The sequence below is a fragment of the Dermochelys coriacea genome, chromosome 8, assembly GCF_009764565.3.
Source record: "Dermochelys coriacea isolate rDerCor1 chromosome 8, rDerCor1.pri.v4, whole genome shotgun sequence".
Lineage (NCBI taxonomy): Eukaryota > Metazoa > Chordata > Testudines > Dermochelyidae > Dermochelys > Dermochelys coriacea.
In genome coordinates, this window is record NC_050075.1 from 25,664,854 (window position 1) to 25,686,407 (window position 21,554).

General features: G+C 38.6%; 1 long non-coding RNA gene across 1 annotated transcript; it reads right to left on the reverse strand.

Moving 5' to 3' along the window:
• Window positions 1–602: 602 nt before the first annotated feature.
• LOC122455575 lies at window positions 603–21,533 on the reverse strand. The gene is made up of 3 exons (XR_006273869.1): window positions 21,397–21,533; window positions 11,547–11,653; window positions 603–1,605 (listed from the first exon to the last, which is right to left on the reverse strand). It is a non-coding gene; the product is annotated as an uncharacterized LOC122455575 (long non-coding RNA).
• Window positions 21,534–21,554: the final 21 nt, after the last annotated feature.

Below are 21,554 nucleotides of genomic sequence, written 5' to 3' on the forward strand. Positions count from 1 at the left end.
AGTTTTGGCTTCAGTTCTTCCTTACAATCTGTTCTCAGTTTTTTGTCTGCACTCCTTCGCCTTCACTTGGAATTTCAGGTTCACATGAACACAAATACTAAAAGCAAAACATTTCCAGTGTCCCCAAGAATTGCCTGATTCCAGTTAGAAATTGACTGTAGACTTAAATGCCTGACTGTATTCTACAGATATACTTGTACAAATGTGCACCACCACCCTTGCACTGATTTCAAACTGAGGTTAGTTGCATCTGTGCAAGCCCCTTTTTACACTGCTGCAACATTAGCTACATTAGCACAATTATCCCCAGTTCATACGGGCCCTAAAATGCAAAAGTTAATTAGTGGGGAGTTGGTCAGGCTTTTAGGTTAATGGCTGATATCCACCCATGTTCCCAAAGGTTCTGGACCCATGTTGCTTATTGGAAGAAATGTGACTCAATATCAGCTTTATACATTTTATTAAAACTACTCAACAAAAACAAAATCAAGAAAATATTTCTTCAAAGCTAAGCTATTATTAATGCTACTAAACTAAACTAAGAATTCAGCAATACAACTATCAAATCAAGGCCAAATCAACAAGATAGTCTCAATATTAGATTAAATTATCAGACTGGTTAAATCACTAGATTAATACAACAGATAATCAACTCTTATAATTCTGAAGAAGAGATCTAAGGAGATTGCTGTCCATCTGATTATAAATCCCAGCTAAAGAAGTTTACCAAAGACAATCAAAGCTATAACTGGGAGATGGTAAAATATCTTAATACTGAAACCAAATTATCCAATGTCTGAACCATAATCTTAGTGCCAATTATAAAGCTTATTCCTTTGATTTCAATTGTTGCATGAGGTCTAAACCCTTTCTTCCCTACTCAACAGATATGGGACAGACTAATACAACCTTTTTTTCTTAAGTGGAAGTTTGACAACTTATGTACCAATATTTATATATAACGGTTTAAATACAGAACATACACTAATGATTTTTTTTATGAGATAACACTTAAGCCAGTTAAAACCTAGATCATTTTCTGTGTGTGGCATGTTCCCAATGTGGACTTTATAGACAGACATTCATACATACAACCATACTCTCATACCCCAAAAAAATATAAAAAGGCTGTCTCTCAGCTAATAAAAACAAAAACAGTAAAAAGGAAAAAATAGATCTTTGAGGTTAGAGGGCGGTTTCAAACTCTTCAGCTCTCAATTTTCTAGACTCTCGTGGAATAGAAGCTGGAACTGCAATCAAGGAACCAGATGATGTTGCTGGCACAGAAATTCTTGATAGCAGTTCTTCTTTGGCTGCATGAAGACTGGACAAAGGCTGGAGTGGTCTGGTTGCTGGTGTGTTGACTTCCTCTCCCTAAAGTGATTAGTCTTGGAAATGCAACAACCAGCAACTCAACATTCATCCACCACCAAAATTAAAATAAACATGGACATCTTATGACCAAGGTTGTTGTTCTACTCACAAACACAATAATTTACAGCCATATTTCTATTTGGGAACTTGGTTAAAACTCAGAAAGTTTCTCTCTTCTGGGTTCTTCATGTTGACAGAGAAAAGCTAATTTAAAACTTACCAAGATGAAACCTATTTTAAAAAGAAAAATAATTAAAATGTATACAAGGTCTGTATTCCCATTTACATTACTTCTCTCATCATGTTTTCTACCAAAAACAATAACTGGCTTGAGTTTCACCTGAAAAATCAGCCCAGGTTAGCTGCAAATTCTTGAACCTTTCAGTGAACCTGGTCTGTGTTTTATGTTTACAACTGAACCCAAATCCAGATGAGTTTCTCCTGATTTAGGATTTTGTTAAGAAACAGCCACATAATATGGCACACATGCTCTGTTTAAAAAGCTTCTGATCCAGAACAGGGGATATTTATTTCCTGCCACATCATTTAGTATTAAACAGCCCCATCAATTACTGTCTCTCTCCATCTGTCATATGTTCTTTCTGACTGGAAAAGCCAAATGGTATTTTCTTATTTTCATAAGATAAATAACCTTCTGCAGTTATACAGAGTTGAGCATCTTAAACACGGGGCAGCCTTTTGAATATTTATGCCAGAGAGGCAATCTGGAGAAAAACAGCACAGAAATGAGTGGTGTTAAGGATGAACTTAAAAGAGAATAGACAAGCATTACTCGAAGCAGGAGGCTGTTCCAAGCGTCAGAGGCAGTGTGAAAGAAAACAAGCACAAAGTAGAAAATGGCAAAGAAGCCAAAGCCAGTCTTAGCATTTTTGGATGCTGGGTGGGAGCTTTAGTGCCCCCTAGTCTCTCGCTTCAGAGATAGATCCGTTTGCTATCCCAGATCGAGTAGATCGTAGGTTGTGTGATTTGCAGGCCCAAAGACTAGCTTGGAGTAGTAAAAGGACACAAAGAAAAAAGCATTAGAATAAGTAGAGAAGAACAGGAGGAAATGAATGGAGAGATTAAATACAGGTGAGGTCAAGATTATGTTGGGCTGTGACAATAAATTATTTGATGCAGTAAGAAACAGGAAGCCAGTGAAAGGATCTGATGGGATTCCAGGAGGAAAGGGCAACATCATCAGCACATTGGCACCAGTAGAGGGCTTTAGCTGTGCCATTTTGGATAGATTGAAGAGAAGACACAGCAGACAGGATCAGCTATAAAAGAGGAATTTACAGTGCTCATGGCAAGAGAAAATCAAGGCATGGAGGAGAATTTTAGCAGCAGGTAAGAGAGGAAGGGATGGATTTGGGAGATTTTACAGTATTAGCAGCACCAGGATTTATCAAGCACCTGATAAGGGAGTGGAAGGCAGAGAGAGAGAGAAAAGAATAATAGATGACGGACAATGCCTAAGGTTTTAATACTGTACATAGCTATTTTAATGCAAAAATCTTCTGCTTGGCACAGGAAGATGGATATACCTAAAATAGCTCTGCTGAATAAGGATTAAAGTATTTGGAACTTAGAGAGTTCTTGTCCTTTTTGATACAATCTGCTTAAAAGCTAGACACTAACTTAAGGTCAACATTTGCAAAAGTGGTCTCTAATTCTAGGAGGTCTCAGTTTTTGGGGAATCAAATCAGAGATATCTTTGGACTAATTTTCAGAGGTGCTGAACACTTGAAGCTCCCATTGACTGTGTTTGGAGCTGTGGGTGCTTGGATCTGAAAATCAGAGCTTAAATGGGGCCTAGCTGACTAAATTGTATGTTTGAGTGTTTCAAGGTACATAAGGCAACATAAAGCATGTCTCTGAAACAGCAGTGGAGTGCACCCATGAGGAAACCACATGAGTAAGCCTGGAACATACGTCTTCTGGGGAGAAGAAACACAGCTCCTCTGGCTTAAAAGAGCAAATATTCATCTACCTGTAACCCACAGTTATTCACATATTGACAGCTATTTCAATAAAGAAGCAAAGCTGTAGGTTATTAAATGCAAGTCATTAGCACTAGGTGTCAACAGATTCCCCTATGCAAAGTGATAATCATGACAAGAATTTTGTAAGTCACGACCTCAATGAAACATCACACAATACATCATATATGTTCCCTTCCCAGTGTAATAAAGCATTTGTATTTATTTGTCAAAAGGCTTTCTGTTGGGAATTTTAAAATTCTGAACCTGCAAGCTGTTTCAGTTCTAACTTGCATTTTCTAAAAAGACAGAAGAGACAATTAGAGTAGGCAAGGTGAAAAGTGATGCATCTTATAATACACTCTGGTACAAGTCAACCTACCAGGCACTTATCCTTGACAATTATTTTTCAAAAGGATGTTTTGTGTCCTTCTTGTGTTCTTGCACACTAAAAAACAACGGGTTCAGTTTTGATCTTACCAACATTAGGGTAACTCAGGTGTAACATCATTAAAATCAATTGTGTGAAATAAGAATTACACCCATGTATTTCAAATCATAAAATGCTAATGCCTAATACTAATCACTTTTTGCTGAGTTGGAATTTAGCCTTTGGTAAATTCACATGTTGAACAAAACACTAAAAGAGTTAAGTAGTTACTGTACTGGGATGGTTTGTAATAACTGGTCCAGCTGTACATGTATGGGCTGTCACCTAACAGAGGTAGCCAGTTATTTATTTCAGAGTGGTAGCCGTGTTAGTCTGTATCAGCAAAAACAACGAGGAGTCCTTGTGGCACCTTAGAGACTAGCAAATTTATTTGGGCATAAGCTTTTTTAGAGTAGAAGCTACTTCATTGGATGCATGGAGTGAAAATACAGGGGCAGGTATAATCCATGAAAGGATGGGAGGTTGCTTTACCAAGTGTGAGGTCAGTCTAACAAGATAAATCAATTAATAGCAGGATACCAAGGGAGGAAAAATAACTTCTGAAGTGGTGAGAGAGTGGCCCATTACAGACAGTTGACAAGAAGGTATGAGTAACAGTAGGGAGAAATTAGTATTAGAAGTTAAGTTTAGGTTTTGTTATGACCCAACCATTCCCAGTCTCTATTCAGGCCTAATCTGATGGTATCCAATTTGCAAATTAATTCCAGTTCTGCAACTTCAAGCTGAAGTCTGTTTTTGAAGGTTTTTTTGTTGAAGAATTGCCACTTTTAGGTCTGTTATTGAGTGATCAGAGAGATTGAAATGTTCATCTACTGGTTTTTGAATGTTATGATTCCTGATGTCAGATTTATATCCATTTATTCTTTTGCATAGAGACTGGTCTGTCTACCAAGGTCTATGAGACTGAGGGATCAGTCCTCACTTACAGACAGCCCCCCAGCCCAGCAGCAACTACACACCACACAACAAAAACACCAACCGAGGAACCAAACCCTGCTACAAACCCTGGTGCCAACTTTGTCCACATATCTATTCAAGAGACACCATCATAGGACCTAACCACATCAGCCACACCATCAAGGGCTTGTTCCCCTCCTCATCTACCAATTTGATATATGATATCATGTGCCAAACTGGACAGTCTGAATAGAGACTGGGAGTGGTTGGGTCATTACAAAACCTAAATTTAACTTCCCCAATATTAATTTCTACCTACTGTTACTCACACCTTCTTGTCAACTGTCTGTAATAGGCCACTCTCTCACCACTTCAAGTGTTATTTTTCCTCCCTTGTTAATTGACCATCTTGAGGGTCTGCTCACATCTTTTTCTCTCCCATAGCTACATCGCCCACTTTGCCTGTACCAAAGGGCCAGTATGACTTGTTAGCATTAATTTTGGTTACATATACAATTAAATCAGCAAGTCCTGATAATTAGTAGTAATTGCTGCTTTAGAGCTTTCAATTCAATCTTTCTTCATTTTATTTAAATTAAATGTTTGGCAAGCTCTATTCTTTCTTACAGATTTCCAGCAAATTAGTTCCCTTGTCAGATTCAAGTCAAGTCCTAAGATTCATTCTTATTATCTCTCCTACTCTTCTGTTTCCTGCACTGTACATATAATTGCATAACCTGCACTTTTGACACAAGCTGTAATTTGGACTTTGATACAAGAGAGTCAAATCATAACAGATTTCTTATTCCCCTTCATATTTGATTAAAATAGTTTTCCTTTAAATATAATGAATCCAGTCATTTAATTTCTGAGATATTATTCAAATCAGGAACTTTTCCAAGGTAGAAAAAGTATTATAGTTGAGTATAGGCAGCTATGGGACATATACCAGTAACATGTATCTGGCACACTTCCCCCCTCTGTGCTCCTGTTGTTCGTCTAAGCTAACTGGAAATTAAATATGCTATTTTTGTTAGTGAAATTTCAAGTATTAGGGCCTGATCCTGAGGGTCTGAGCACCCACCATTCCCACTGAATTTAAACCTCAGTGTACTCAGGCAAAACTTTCCCTGCAATAATTTGGTCTTATTGTCTCTGGCCCTTGTATGGGTAAATTGGACTGGGAAGGAGAGAGGTACAAGGAGTTTTTCTCCCTTGTGTTCGCCCTTCAAACAATGATCTGCAGGGACTGCTCGCTTCCAATGCTCCTCAGGATACAAATCATCCCAAATGCACCCTGTAGACTCACCGGCTTGGGAAAGAGAAGTCCCAGCTAGAGGTAACTTCCCATTTCTTTCTTTCATATCTTAAATCAACTCAAGCTACTAGATGATAACCATCTGAGGCCTTTCCAGCTTTGGTCAGTTGAGAGGATGGCAGCCTTATCCTATGGAAGCCTCCATTGTACCAGCTTCCCCTCTCCTTTCACAATCCCACCTATATCAGCTATGCAATAGGCAGGAACCCAATAACGCTTTACATACCAGAGTGCCTTTACGCCTTATCACATAGCTGTTTTCCTGCTTTCTGCCCCCAGCCTACAGAGCTGAAAGTTTATATGCTGCACACTCCTAAACATCAAGGCAGCAGGTGCATTCCCCCTGCAAGCTGTTAAACCTGTTGAAGGATTGTGCCTTCCCTGAAGCACAATCTGTCTTGGAAATCTGAAAGAGGTTGTGCAGTGCTGCAAAACCCCTGTGTAGGCCATTATCTTTGACAAGGCAAAGACCTGACCAACTTGCAAGCAAGTGTCATGCCATCTCCACTGCTGATCACTGGAGCAGGTATCCGAGAGAGTGAACTTGTGCTCCCTATAGGAAGTGAAGTTTGAAAGATGAAGAAGACATTCCTTGCTCTGTTAAAACAATTTAAAAATAAGTCAAGCTTTTGGTATGGCCCTTGACTGTTACTTGCAACAAGGAACTATAACAAGAGATAACATTAACTATAAGGACATAGATAAAATCCTTGAGGTGTTAGAGCCTTTTTTAATATAGTCCCTTGGAAAGAGCTTTTCTTCAACATACAAGAACAGGACATCTTCTATAAATTGGGAGCAATTATCATGAAATTTCAAAGGAAGAAATAACAGCACTACACATCTAGTAGTATATTTTATCTGACTTTTCTCCTGAAGGGTTGATGTCCATATAGTTCTTCCAATGCCCATAAAAAGTGATCAAACGATACATATTTACAGTAACCCCAGTATTAAGTTTGCTACTGTCTTCTTTGTTTCTTGACCATTCGCCAATCTGGGGAAGGACTTGGCAAAATAATTCCTGGGAAGAAGTACTAACTGTATCCAAACCACCCTGCATTACAGTGAACCAAGAAGAGTAAAGGGAAGAGTAATGAAACTGTCAGAAAAGATGGATGGAACGGCAGTTCTAAACGACTGATAACTGACTGAAGTGAAAGGGGAAGGATAGCTATTATTGCTTAAGACATAAAACCAACTGGCAGTTTGCTGGGGAGAGTTGAAAGCTACCTGCGTAAATATTTTATTATTATGTTAATATGAATGTTTCCAGGATAGCTAATAAATATAAATAGTGCTTCCAGAGGGCTACATACAATACGTAGTCAACCTGTCTCTCTTTCTCACACACATTTCATATCACATTATGTTTCATAGCCTGCACTTTTATGTTGGCAACTGAGACATTAAACACCAGCTAAAGGCCAAACTTTCCATAGAGCAGTGACATGAGTTAACTGGACAGTTAAGGTATAACAGCTTTAATGGAAGCTCCAATGTCATATCCATTGTTTCCACTAGCGTGACTAAGTAGTTCTTGCATTACAACTACATAAAACTAAAGGAAACATAGTTCTGATTTATAACTCAGGGCAAGATCTTCAGCTGATGTAAGACAGCATAGCTTTACTGAAGTCAATAGTCACCAGTTTACACTAGTTGAGGGTCTGGCCCTAGAATTCTGAATTAAAATGTGAAAGCAAGACACCAGGGTTTTCTTGTCCTAAATATTAGCTCAGTTATATGAATCCAAAATGTAAGGTAAGAATCTGTAATAAATTTTAGGTAACAACTTACTGGCATATAGTTAGAGAATTTTATGAGTTTTGTTAACTTAATCTATTTTTGTATTTCTAAATCTTTGTTCATGTTTGTGTTTGATGCACATCTGCTAATTATTCCTCCTCATGGATATCCAGTTGAACTTGCTGTGACAAGGGCACACATGGCCTATAGCAGAGGAGCAGAAAGTCAAGTAGACACCTTGTAATTTAATTAAGGAATACTTATTTTTTATTATTTCATCTTTTCTGCCTGGCATGGTGAGCGTGCTTTAAATAGAGAATTTCGGATCTCTCTTCTCTGAGATAATGGACAAAAAAAGGGACATTTCAATCTGTGAAAAGGGGGAGATGGGCAGAGAGAAAGAGAAATTTTCTAGCTCTCATCATCCATTTCAGCTATGGAAGCGTAAGAGGATGACAAGGAAACTGTGTAGTCCATTTCAATATGGCTAGCACAGTATATTGTATTTACATTACAGTGGGTCATACTGATATAAAACACCTCTCCAAGAACAACGTTTGGCATATTGTTACATGAACAACAGAGTATAATGCTATGCTAGCATCCAAATGTATAGATGAGCATACTAGAACACCTGACTTTATATAGTGCGGAAATGAGGCTTAAAGGCCCAGATCATCAAAAATATGTAGGCTCGTAATTCCCTAACTTGATTTCAATGGAAATTAGGAACCTAAATATCTTTGAAGATCTGAGCCAAAATGTCTACATAAGAGCCCAACAGAGAGAAATATAATGCCTTCAAGCTGAAGAATATTTTTATTAGCGAACTACCCAAACTATCGATTTTTATTAAATATGATGAGATGTTTGACTGTAAAAAACACAAAGGGGTAAGAATGAAGAAGGAAAGCTATCCTTAAGAACCTCATAGTTGTGTCTCTTTGAACAGGTCTACAATATATCTGTGACTTACCTAGAGTATAAGAAGGGAAACTTTGCTTCTCCCAGGGAATCAACATTGAAGGTGGATCAGAACTAGACAGAAAACTGCAGCACAAGGAATGTTCTTTTAAAAACCAAGAGAGGAATGAATGTAACTGGTTTTCATCAGCCTACATTAACTTCAAGTAGCTCTGACACTTAATGTGAACAATAAATTCCACTTGGATTTCAACTAGTGTTCTTTTCTGATGAATAATGAATGTTTACACTGACCGAGTCCAAAAAGTCTCTCTTTATTCCCTCCATTCTCCCCCCGCCCTTTTTTTCCCTTTCAATTTGATTTGCTCAAGGTTAAAGCTTTTTCACTGTGCATGTATGACATGTAGAAATGCCCACCTTCATGTTTATATATATCTTTAGCATCACCATGACGTAGAGTATTAGCAGAGTTTGTAATCCTATGAAACTGGTTGAGGAGTGAAAATGCATGAAGGACTTGCATGGACAGTGGTTGTTTTTCTCTTTTAAAACATACATATTTAGAGAATTCAAATTTAGAAATTAAATCAGCTTCTTTATTTTCTGCCCCAGAAGTACGCTGGGAGCTTTGCCCTAATGCTTTTATAGAATCATAAGGTTAGAAGGGTCATTCTAATCGAAAACCCTGCCAAGATGCAGGATTTGTTGTGTCTAATCCATCCAAGATGGATAGCAATCCTACCTCCTTTTTAAAACCTTCAGTGAAAAAGCTTCCACAACCTCTCTAGGTAGTCTGTTCCATTGTCCAAGTGTTCTTACATTTAAGACATTTTTTCTGAATGACTGCTTTATGAATGTTTCCAGGATAGCTAAATTTCTCTGCCTGTAATATCCAAACATTTATGAAAGAAGTGATCCACAGAAGAGAGGTTTTTCTCTTTTAGGAGGAGTGCAATTTAGATGAAATTGAGGTATAATAGTGATACCTCATACCAGGTGTACACTTGTGTCAGGAAGGTCACCGTGATTTCTCTCAAAAAACAAAACAACAGAAGACTTCAAAAGCCCATTTGATCCTTTGGATGTCTTCTGGAATTTCACAGATCAAGTCCTCTCTATTCCTGCCTGCACTGAGCTGGCTGAGTCAAACAACAAAAATGGAGCAGAGCAGTTAAGAACATGGATGAGGACTAAGACATCAGTCATTAATTGGAAGCCTGTACCCTAGGCAAAAAGGAGAGCAAGCAGCTAACTCCAAAGCCCACTTAATTCCCAAAATCCAGCATCCTATTCCTGTCCTTCCCTCCCTGTTCTATTTCATAAGATTCCTACTTCAAAGTTCTTTGCCTAATTTAATGACTGTTGCCAAGTAGATATTAAAAATGAGAACACTTAGTGAAAGTGGATAATTACTTTGAATCTTAGATTTACTGAGTCATAGTGCCCTCCTGAATTTAAAGCATATTTTCCCTCTATACTGTTGACTCCCCACAGCTGTCATTCATTACCAGACTCTGCCTTGAGAAGAAGTATTTTTTCCTGTGTGTGCATGTGTGAGAGGAGATTTGGGAGGTGAAGGGACAACAGCAGGAAAAATCTTCAGTGGTTACAAACCTGCAAGTGCTGACACCAATAAAGGATTCCACCCAGCTTTTGAGAAGACAAGTGAAAGTTATCATAGAATCATAGAATATCAGGGTTGGAAGGGACCTCAGGAAGTCATCTAGTCCAACCCCCTGCTCAAAGCAGGACCAGTCCCCAACTAAATCATCCCAGCCAGGGCTTTGTCAAGCCTGACTTTAAAAACTTCTAAGGAAGGAGATTCCACCACCTCACTAGGTAACACATTCCAGTGTTTCACCACCCTCCTAGTGAAAAAGTTTTTCCTAATATCCAACCTAAACCTCCCCCACTGCAACTTGAGACCATTACTCCTTGTTCTGTCATCTGCTACCACTGAGAACAGTCTAGATCCATCCTCTTTGGAACCCCCTTTCAGGTAGTTGAAAGCAGCTATCAAATCCCCCCTCATTCTCCTCTTCTACAGACTAAACAATCCCAGTTCTTTCAGCCTCTCCTCATAAATCATGTGTTCCAGTCCCCTAATCATTTTTGTTGCCCTCCACTGGACATTTTCCAATTTTTCCACATCCTTCTTGTAGTGTGGGGCCCAAAACTAGACTCAGTACTCCAGATGAGGCCACACCAATGTTGAATAGAGGGGAACAATCACGTCCCTCGATCTGCTGGCAATGTGTCTACTGATGCAGCCCAATATGCCTTTGGCCTTTTTGGCAACAACGGCATACTGTTGACTCATATCCAGCTTCTCATCCACTGTAACCCCTAGGTCCTTTTCTGCAGAACTGCTGCCTAGCCGTTCGGTCCCTAGTCTGTAGCGTGCATGGGACACTTACAGTCCTAAGTGCAGGACTCTGTACTTGTCCTTGTTGAACCTCATCAGATTTCTTTTGGCCCAATCCTCTAATTTGTCTAGGTCCCTCTGTATCCTATCCCTACCCTCCAGTGTATCTACCTCTCCTCCAGTTTAGTGTCATCTGGAAAGAATGCTATTAATATTTTTACCCCACTGCACTGAGAAGTTAAAGGACATCTGATCTACTTCTCATGTTTTATTTAAAGAAAGAAAATGGGTATAGGAAATTTAGAAAAATCATATTATTATTGGATGATTTTTTCATACCATTTTTAAACTATTAGTTTTTCATAGGTCTAAGGATATGTGCTTTGTAAAGCACAAGAGTTTTACTTATATGTATAATCAGACCTTCTGAGAGCTACAAATATCATATCCTAAAAGAGAGACAAGAAGATGACCACAGTTACATACATGTCTTGCAGGACTTCAAAGGAGTAATGCCTTAGAAATTTTCAGGCTTTGTATCAGCTGGAGTTCTTGAAGTGATGTGTCTCTGCTTGTGCAGCACAGGCTCAGATCTAAGAATTAATAAAGAAGGATGACTTGTGACCATAAAGCATTTGTGATTTTAGTTTGAAAAAGTAATTACAGATTGTAGAGAGTATGTAAAATCTAAGGCAGAGGTGGTATTTTAAGGCACAACTGGTGCCTAACTCAGTATTGCACCATTAGTTCTTGAGCAGATGTTTCCACTGAAATCCTTGAGAAATTCTGTTTAATAGCTCATGGTATAAAATGGCCCATAGTCATTTATAACACTGCAAAGTGAGTGAAAAGTATATATCAAATGCTACTACTGATCTGATGGAAAACTATGATTTGCTAACATTTTTACACCCATTTTGCACTGGTGTAAATGACTACACAAGACACTGAAAAAGAAAACAGGGTTTGCATCTTTGTTTCTTAAAAATTCACCTGGGCTGCTTATTCCCTACTGAAAATAATTATTGCCCATATGTAACACCAAAATCTGTTCCTCAGACTTAATGGAATTTAAAAGGCATATTGATCCTTCTGCACTGGGGGAATTTCAACCAGAAGTAACACATTCCTTAGACTTTTGGGACTCTTTCAAAGTTCATAGCAGCACTGTATTTTGGAGCTCTGATATGATGTATCCAAAAGCAATCAGTCCAACAGTTGTTATGAAAGCATGCTCCATGCCTATTATGCAACCAGTGAGTAGCATTCTCCCTCAAAAATATTAACTTTAGTAAGCAACATTCTTGACTGTGGAAGGAAATATATATTTTCTTTTTAGCTTGTTTGTTTGTAGGGATAGAAATACAAGTGTTGGGTTGAGCATATATTTATTGTGGCCCATGGTGAAATGGTTTAATGTAAATAATTAATAAATTAAACTACATCTATTTGTTTGAAACATATGGTTCAGACCATATTTTTAGAGCCAGCATCAGGCTGTTTCTCCCTCTGGTTCCCTGGGCTCTGGAAGGTAGGGGATGTGAGTGTCTGGGCTGAGGAGGGGGCAGCATCTGGACTCTGGGAGGGGCAGGGATGTGAGTGTATCGGCCAGGGGGCCTACAGCTGGACTTGTGGCGGGGGCAGAGAAACAGGATCTGGGTTGTTTTAGGGTTTCCTTAACCCTCTACTCCTAGGGGAATTTTTTTATGTGTCTGTATGATTACAGACATACTTGCTGACAGGTACTTTGAAATAAATTACCAAAATAATTGAAACGGCCATGATTATATAGTGTTATTGTGACAAATAGAATTCACAGAATTTTGATTAATTTTAAAATATTGTGCGCAGAATTTTTAATATTTTGGTGCAGAATTCCCCCAGGAGTAAAACACTTTATTAATTATAATTGTTCTTTTTATTTATTAACTTACCTTTTGGCAAGAAGTAAAACACTGAAAGAAATAGAGATGACAAGACTGCATTCTATATCCCCCCTTCGTACCTATGTGTGCACAATCCCCTTTAGAGTTAATGGGAGTGTATATCTCACACTCCCATTAACTTTAAAAGGGATTGTGCACATGCAAAATGTCAACCACAAACATACAAGGGGCCAATAACTTCAGTTAAGTAAAGGTTAAATACTTAAATTTAGCTAAGAGTACATCGAGAGATATTCAACCTCTATACACAAATCAGAGAATATGCAAAATGTGGATAAATTACTTTTTAAAATATATATAATATTTCGCAAGATTGCTTATGTCTTTCAGAACTCAGAGGCAAGGTCATAAGTAGCTGTTTTCAAATTTCTGCTTAGATGAAACAATGGGCAAGTAATAATTTCCTTTAGTGTACAATTTAAACTGAATTTCTGCTAGCAAGTCTCATGTACTTAAAGCATTTTGAATCAACAAAAAAGAGGGACAACAAAAAAGATCAATAAATTGTACAACAGATAGCCTCCCTGCTTCACAGGTACATTGCTCAGAAGATGAAACTAAATGAAAATATTTCAGTTTTCCTTGTATTCATTTATTGTACATGAATAAGAAAATACTGCAATCACATATTAATATATGGCCAACAACGGAAGCAAGCATTCCAGGACTGTATTCTTTCTTTTGATGAGCTAGGAAAGCAGACTGAAACAAATCCAGTTAAAGTATCTTGGAGCAAAGGAGAACTTTTTGGACTGTGTTAGTTTAAGCACTGTTCTGTAATATTTCAGGAAGGGAAAAAATGCAATTCTTCATTACTATTATTTTTGTCATTCTTCTCAACTTCAGTTTCCTTACAGGGTATCAGATAATAAGGCCCCGATCATGCAATGACATGCCTGCAGGCAAATCCCTGTGTGCAGGATAATTTCAATAAACTGTATACTGTCAGGAAATGATTATTTGACCATAGATTTCAGTGGGGCTGTAACTGGGCAAAGGATTCTGCCTGTGTGCCTCTCATTGTAGGATTAACCCTTAGACAGAATACGTTAATTTTAAATAAAAGTCTTAACTATCCTTCAGTGAAGGGTCAGCAGGCAGACCAAAGAAAACGTTTTTCCATGAGATATCTTCATTTTCAAGTTAATACAACAGCAAATTTGGATTTAGCTTGAAAATACTGTTTACATTTAAGCCTCCTTAAAACTGGTGCACCATCAGGAAACAAATTGTTTCTAGAGAACCTTGAATCATCTTTAGACACAAATAAGAACATAATTTAATGGGTTGGAAATCCTTCATCCATATATTTGCAAGTTCTGAATATCAGGCCCTTAGAAATCAGTGGTGATATGTAATTAATTTGTTTGAGGTTTAAAACCATTTAGAGACAGTTCAATATTGCCTGAGTTGAGCTAGGATCTCATGGGAGTTATAATTCTGGTGCCACGTGCCCCCACTCTTCTCTATGGGCTCAGTTCCCTAGCCAGACTATCTCCCTCATGACACATCACAGTGAGTCAACCTGGGGGAGATGGCAGTGCATCATGGGACGTGTAGACTAACAAGGTAGACCAAAGGGAGAATGGGGCATGTATCACCAGAATTACAACTCCCAAAAGGCACCATGGCATCTCCAGCAGACAATTTCATGTGAAACTGACCAAAACAAAAAGATCAGATTCAATTTGACAAACAAAATCCTGAGAATTGATCCATCCAATGGAAAATTGAAAAGTTTCTACAAACTTGAAATTTTCTTCTGGAAAATTTCATTATGCAAAAACTGCATTTTCTGTCAAAAACATTTTGACAGAAAATTCTCCACCAGCTCTAGTAACTATCTGATATGAAATGAACAAACAAACAAAACCCCATAATGGGTTCAGGGACAGGGTGAGAGCAGGAAGATAACAGAACAATGGAGAGGAGTAAAGAGAGCATACACAAGTTCTGCAGCCTGTGAGAACCAGTCTTAGAGACACATATCCAAGGAGATATTTCCTTGTGGAGTGTCTTCCAAATTCTTCCAGTGGACAGTAGGGGAGGGAGGAGCTCCAGAAAGGCAAGAGCATCTGACAAACTGACAGAGTATTTGCATATTTAAAACTACAGCCTCAATTCTGAAGAATGTCCTTTCAAACAAATGGAATGTCAAAATATGGTGGCTACATCCTGCTGAACTGTATTAGAACATGCAAGTGTTATTCCAAGAACCATAAAGCAGTTACCTATGACATCTTTAAACACAAAAAGGGTAAATTTAAAAATCTAATTGAAAAAACTAATATTTGTAACCAAGAATTCGATTGTTTTATTGGTACATTACAGACAATGATCTTACATAGCTGACAATACTCTCCAAAACAGTCACTCAAAATTCTCTTTGTCGTTCGCATCACTTTTTCATGACCTGTGATCTTGGCTTAGTTTCTATAACTAATGAAAAAAACATCTCCACTTTATTTGTAACAAGATGTACCAAGATGTGTACAACCATCTTAAAGGTTACATTAGGGTTCTCTTGCCTATGAATACTGACTATGTAATACAAATATAGCAGCTGACAGTGTTATCCTTTTAAAGAATTTATAACTTTTTAGTAAAGTGAAAAGGAGTTGACATGCAGCTGAAATAACAGAAACAGCTGCTTCTGCTATCATTAAATGTTAACTGTATACTCAATAGTAGAGAGCAGAAGGTTATCAGCACCAAAGGGATTGTGGGTGTGATTCTGCCTGCCTCTCAAATTAAACTTTATATAATATGCTTTTTGCCTTTCCATGGAAAAATTTCCAACATCTCATTTTCTGCCATACCTCAGTGTCAACGATAATATTTTAATAGTTTGAAGAACAACTTTAACTTCATTAAATTGAAACTGGGCCAGCAACATATCACCATGCCATAACATTGCATGAGACTTTTATGAAACTTCATCACTCTACATCATAATGTAGTGATCTTTTTCAGCGATGTGTGTTGTATCGCAGCATAATGTAGTCACGTCATGACACAGATTAGCTCATCCTGTAAAATTAAACTCAAAAAAATCATTCCTCAGTTAATTAGTGCACTGTACATACAGTAAGAGCTAAAACCAAGTAGGTTAAGACTGCAACTTTTGCCTTAACTCTGAAACGAGTCTTGTAGTAGCCAGAGGGAACCGGGGAGAGACTGGAGAATAGCACTGTCACCAGGAAAAGGCAGGTCTATGTGATCGGGGACTCTTTATTGAGAAGAATAGACAGGCCTGTAAATAGAGCTGATCCTGAGAATAGAAGGGTGTGCTGTCTTCCAGGTGCTAAGATACGGGATGTAGACCTGAGGTTGAAAAGGATCCTAAAGGGAGCGGAAAAGAATCCCCTAATTATCCTTCATGTGGGAACAAATGATACGGCTAGATTCTCGCTGGAAAGTATTAAGGGAGACTATGCTAGACTGGGGAAGACGCTTAAGGAAATTGAGGCTCAGGTGATCTTTAGCGGGATCCTTCCTGTTCCTAGAGAAGGGCAACAAAGGTGTGACAAGATTATGACTGTCAACAGATGGCTTAGGCAGTGGTGCTATAAGGAGGGCTTTGGGATGTATGGCCACTGGGAGGCATTCACGGACAAAGGTCAGTTCTCTCGGGATGGACTTCATCTGAGTAGGGAAGGAAATAGACTTCTAGGATCGAGGCTGGCACAACTGATAAAGAGAGCTTTAAACTAGGAATTGGGGGGAGATGGATGGGAGATGTCCAGAAAATCTCCACACCAGATTTTAGCATTGAGAGGGAAGAAGATGAAGTAAGAAAGGATACAGCCGTGGGTAGGAGAATGTATATAAGGAGCGAGGGCGGTGTGGATACTAGTCTAATAGGTGATACTGGCTGTAGAATGACTGTGCCTAATAGGGTACAAAATGTGAGCGAGGCCAAACAGCAAAAATTAAGATGTTTGTACACCAATGCGAGGAGCCTAGGTAACAAAATGGAGGAACTAGAGCTACTGGTACAGGAAGTGAAACCAGATATTATAGGGATAACAGAAACATGGTGGAATAGTAGTCATGACTGGACTACAGGTATTGAAGGGTATGTGCTGTTTAGGACAGACAGAAGCAAAGGTAAATGGGGTGGAGTAGCATTGTATATCAATGATGAGGTAGAATGTAAAGAAATAAGAAGCGATGCAATGGATAAGAGAGAGTCCGTCTGGGCAAAAATTACATTGGGGAAGAAAACTAGTAAAGCCTCTCCTACGATAGTGCTTGGGGTGTGCTATAGACCTCCGGGATCTAATTTGGATATGGATAGAGCCCTTTTTAATGTCTTTAATCAAGTAAATACTAATGGAAACTGCATGATCATGGGAGACTTTAACTTCCCAGATATAGACTGGAGGACCAGTGCTAGTAATAATAATAGGGCTCAGATTTTCCTAGATGCGATAGCTGATGGATTCCTTCATCAAGTAGTTGCTAAACCGACTAGAGGGGATGCCATTTTAGATTTAATTTTGGTGAGTAGCGAGGACCTCATAGAAGAAATGGTTGTAGGGGACAATCTTGGCTCAAGTGATCATGAGCTAATTCAGTTCAAACTAAATGGAAGGATTAACAAAAATAAATCTGCAACTAGAGTTTTTGATTTCAAAAGGGCTGACTTTCAAAAATTAAGGAAATTAGTTAGGGAAGTGGATTGGACTGAAGAATTTATGGATCTAAAGGTAGAGGAGGCCTGGGATTACTTTAAATCAAAACTGCAGAAGCTATCGGAAGCCTGTATCCCAAGAAAGGGGAAAAAATTCATAGGAAGGAGTTGTAGACCAAGCTGGATGAGCAAGCATCTTAGAGAGGTGATTAAGAAGAAGCAGAAAGCATACAGGGAGTGGAAGATGGGAGGGATCAGCAAGGAAAGCTACCTAATTGAGGTCAGAACATGTAGGGATAAAGTGAGACAGGCTAAAAGTCGAGTAGAGTTGGACCTTGCAAAGGGAATTAAAACCAATAGTAAAAGGTTCTATAGCCATATAAATAAGAAGAAAACTAAGAAGGAAGAAGTGGGGCCGCTTAACACTGAGGATGGAGTGGAGGTTAAAGATAATCTAGGCATGGCCCAATATCTAAACAAATACTTTGCCTCAGTCTTTAATAAGGCTAAAGAGGATCTTGGGGATAATGGTAGCATGACAAATGGGAAGGAGGATACAGAGGTAGATATTACCATATCAGAGGTAGAAGCGAAACTGAAACAGCTTAATGGGAATAAATCGGGGGGCCCAGATAATCTTCATCCAAGGAATTGGCACCTGAAATTGCAAGCCAATTAGCAAGAATTTTTAATGAATCTGTAAACTCAGGAATAGTACCGAATGATTGGAGAATTGCTAATATAGTTCCTATTTTTAAGAAAGGAAAAAAAAGTGATCCGGGTAACTACAAGCCAGTAAGTTTGACATCTGTAGTATGCAAGGTCCTGGAAAAAATTTTGAAGGAGAAATTAGTTAAGGACATTGAAGTCAATGGTAAATGGGACAAAATACAACATAGTTTTACAAAAGGTAGATCGTGCCAAACCAACGTAATCTCCTTTTTTGAAAAAGTAACAGATCTTTTAGATAAAGGAAATACAGTGGATCTAATTTACCTAGATTTCAGTAAGGCATTTGATACCGTGCCACATGGGGAATTATTAGTTAAATTGGAGAAGATGGGGATCAATATGAACATCAAAAGGTGGATAAGGAATTGGTTAAAGGGGAGACTGCAACGGGTCCTACTGAAAGGCGAACCGTCAGGTTGGAGGGAGGTTACCAGTGGAGTTCCTCAGGGATCGGTTTTGGGACCAATCTTATTTAATCTTTTTATTAATGACCTTGGCACAAAAAGTGGGAGTGTGCTAATAAAGTTTGCAGATGATACAAAGCTGGGAGGTATTGCCAATTCGGAGAAGGATCGGGATATTATACAGGAGGATCTGGATTACCTTGTAAACTGGAGTAATAGTAATAGGATGAAATTTAATAGTGAGAAGTGTAAGGTTATGCATTTAGGGATTAATAACAAGAATTTTAGTTATAAGTTGGGGACGCATCAATTAGAAGTAACGGAAGAGGAGAAGGACCTTGGAGTATTGGTTGATCATAGGATGACTATGAGCTGCCAATGTGATATGGCTGTGAAAAAAGCTAATGCGGTTTTGGGATGCATCAGGAGAGGCATTTCCAGTAGGGATAAGGAGGTTTTAGTACCATTATACAAGGCACTGGTGAGACCTCACCTAGAATACTGTGTGCAGTTCTGGTCTCCCATGTTTAAAAAGGATGAATTCAAATTGGAGCAGGTACAGAGAAGGGCTACTAGGATGATCCGAAGAAAGGAAAACTTGTCTTATGAAAGGAGACTTAAGGAGCTTGGCTTGTTTAGCCTAACTAAAAGAAGGTTGAGGGGAGATATGATTGCTCTCTATAAATATATCAGAGGGATAAATATAGGCGAGGGAGAGGAATTATTTCAGCTCAGCACCAATGTGGACACAAGAACAAATGGATATAAACTGGCCACCAGGAAGTTTAGACTTGAAATCAGACGAAGGTTTTTAACCATCAGAGGAGTGAAGTTTTGGAATAACCTTCCAAGGGAAGCAGTGGGAGCAAAAGGTCTATCTGGTTTTAAGATTCTACTCGATAAGTTTATGGAGGAGATGGTATGATGGGATAATGGGATTTTGGTAAGTAATTGATCTTTAAATATTCAGGGTAAATCGGCCAAATCCCCTGAGATGGGATATTAGATGGATGGGATCTGAGTTACTATAGAAAATTCTTTCCTGGGTATCTGGCTGGTAAATCTTGCCCATATGCTCAGGGTTTAGCTGATTGCCATATTTGGGGTCGGGAAGGAATTTTCCTCCAGGACAGATTGGAGAGGCCCTGGAGGTTTTTCGCCTTCTTCTGTAGCATGGGGCATGGTTGACTTGAGGGAGGCTTCTCTGCTCCTTGAAGTCTTTAAACCATGATTTAAGGACTTCAATAGCTCAGACATGGGTGAGGTTTTTCATAGGAGTGGGTGGGTGAGATTCTGTGGCCTGCGCTGTGCAGGAGGTCGGACTAGATGATCAGAATGGTCCCTTCTGACCTTAGTATCTATGAATCTATGAATCTAGTATTAGTGATTTTATACTGGTAATAACTCTTTCCTCAGATTATCTACAGTAAAAAATATCATTGAATCAACATTAGGGTATATTCTGATGTTGTTGCGTGAAATTCATCCCTATGCAGAAGACCAAGATAAGGCCTATGTGCTGTTGTGTCCTATTTAAATCCAACCTTGAGGACTCAAATGTTGCACTGGTCTTCTTCTGACCCTTCATGCATTATACCAATCTATCTGTCTTAATAATATCAATGATAAGTAGAGCTAGGTGAAATTTTTCAAGTGGCATTGCCTCCCATATAACCAGTGGTACAGGCACTCAACTGGAATGTGGGAGTATTGGGTTTAATTACTCCTTCTGCGTGATGTGAAGCAGGTATTTAAACTTGTGTTTCTCACATCGCAAAAGAATGCCCTAATCCCTGGGCTGTAAGGTAGTCTGGGATGGTCTCCCTCCGTGTCTCTTATTAAAGGTATTCCATTTTGGGTGTTAGGGAAGTCACCTGGAAGGTAGGAGACCCAAATTAACGTCCCTGCTCCAATTACTATTTAATTATACACAGTGGAACAGTGGCCACAGGCGAGATTGAGAATATTGGTCCAGAATATTGCCTAGCCTAGAGGCTAGAGCACTCATATGAAAGATGAGAAACCCAAATTCAAATCTCCACTCTACATCAGGCAGAGGAGGGAACTGAACCCAAGTCTCTCGTATCTCATGTGAGTGCCCTAAACACTGCATAAAGATTACAAAGGAGGCATCACCACAATCACTTTCCTCTCCTCTTCCAGATGAATTACATTTCTTTTTCAAATTTTCAGAGCTTCCAGTAAACTGAGAAATCAGTTATTCACCTAGATCTAAACAGGAGTAACACACTAGAACATAACCCAACTGTTTTCATTCTATAACATTTTGATATTTGAGAGAATGTATACAATATGGTTTGCTAAGAATAAAATAGTATATGTTCTACACATAGTCAAGTCATTCTTGAGGAAGTTGACTACCTCTTTCTCTCTTTGAACTCACAAGATGATGAATAAAATATCAAAAATTGTACAAAAATGACAGTTGCATAGTACACCTTAAACAGGGAAGTTATCTTGGGATCAAAATTCTCTTTTGAAATGATGCAAACATATCACTTCACAGAAGCTTAACCCATTGACTGTTCACTATAGCTGTTATTATATCAAAATACATAATCTTCTCTAAAACCTTGTACAATAGATTTCACTCTTACCCTACTCCCACAGACTAACCCCTCATAACTTTCCTTCAGGAATTCCAGATACTGTATCAGAGAAATGGGGCTTGAGAAACTTGTTTGCTCTTGATGGTTCATCATCAAAGACTTAACACACTGATCCCAAAGCTTCCATACATTTGACATTATTAAAA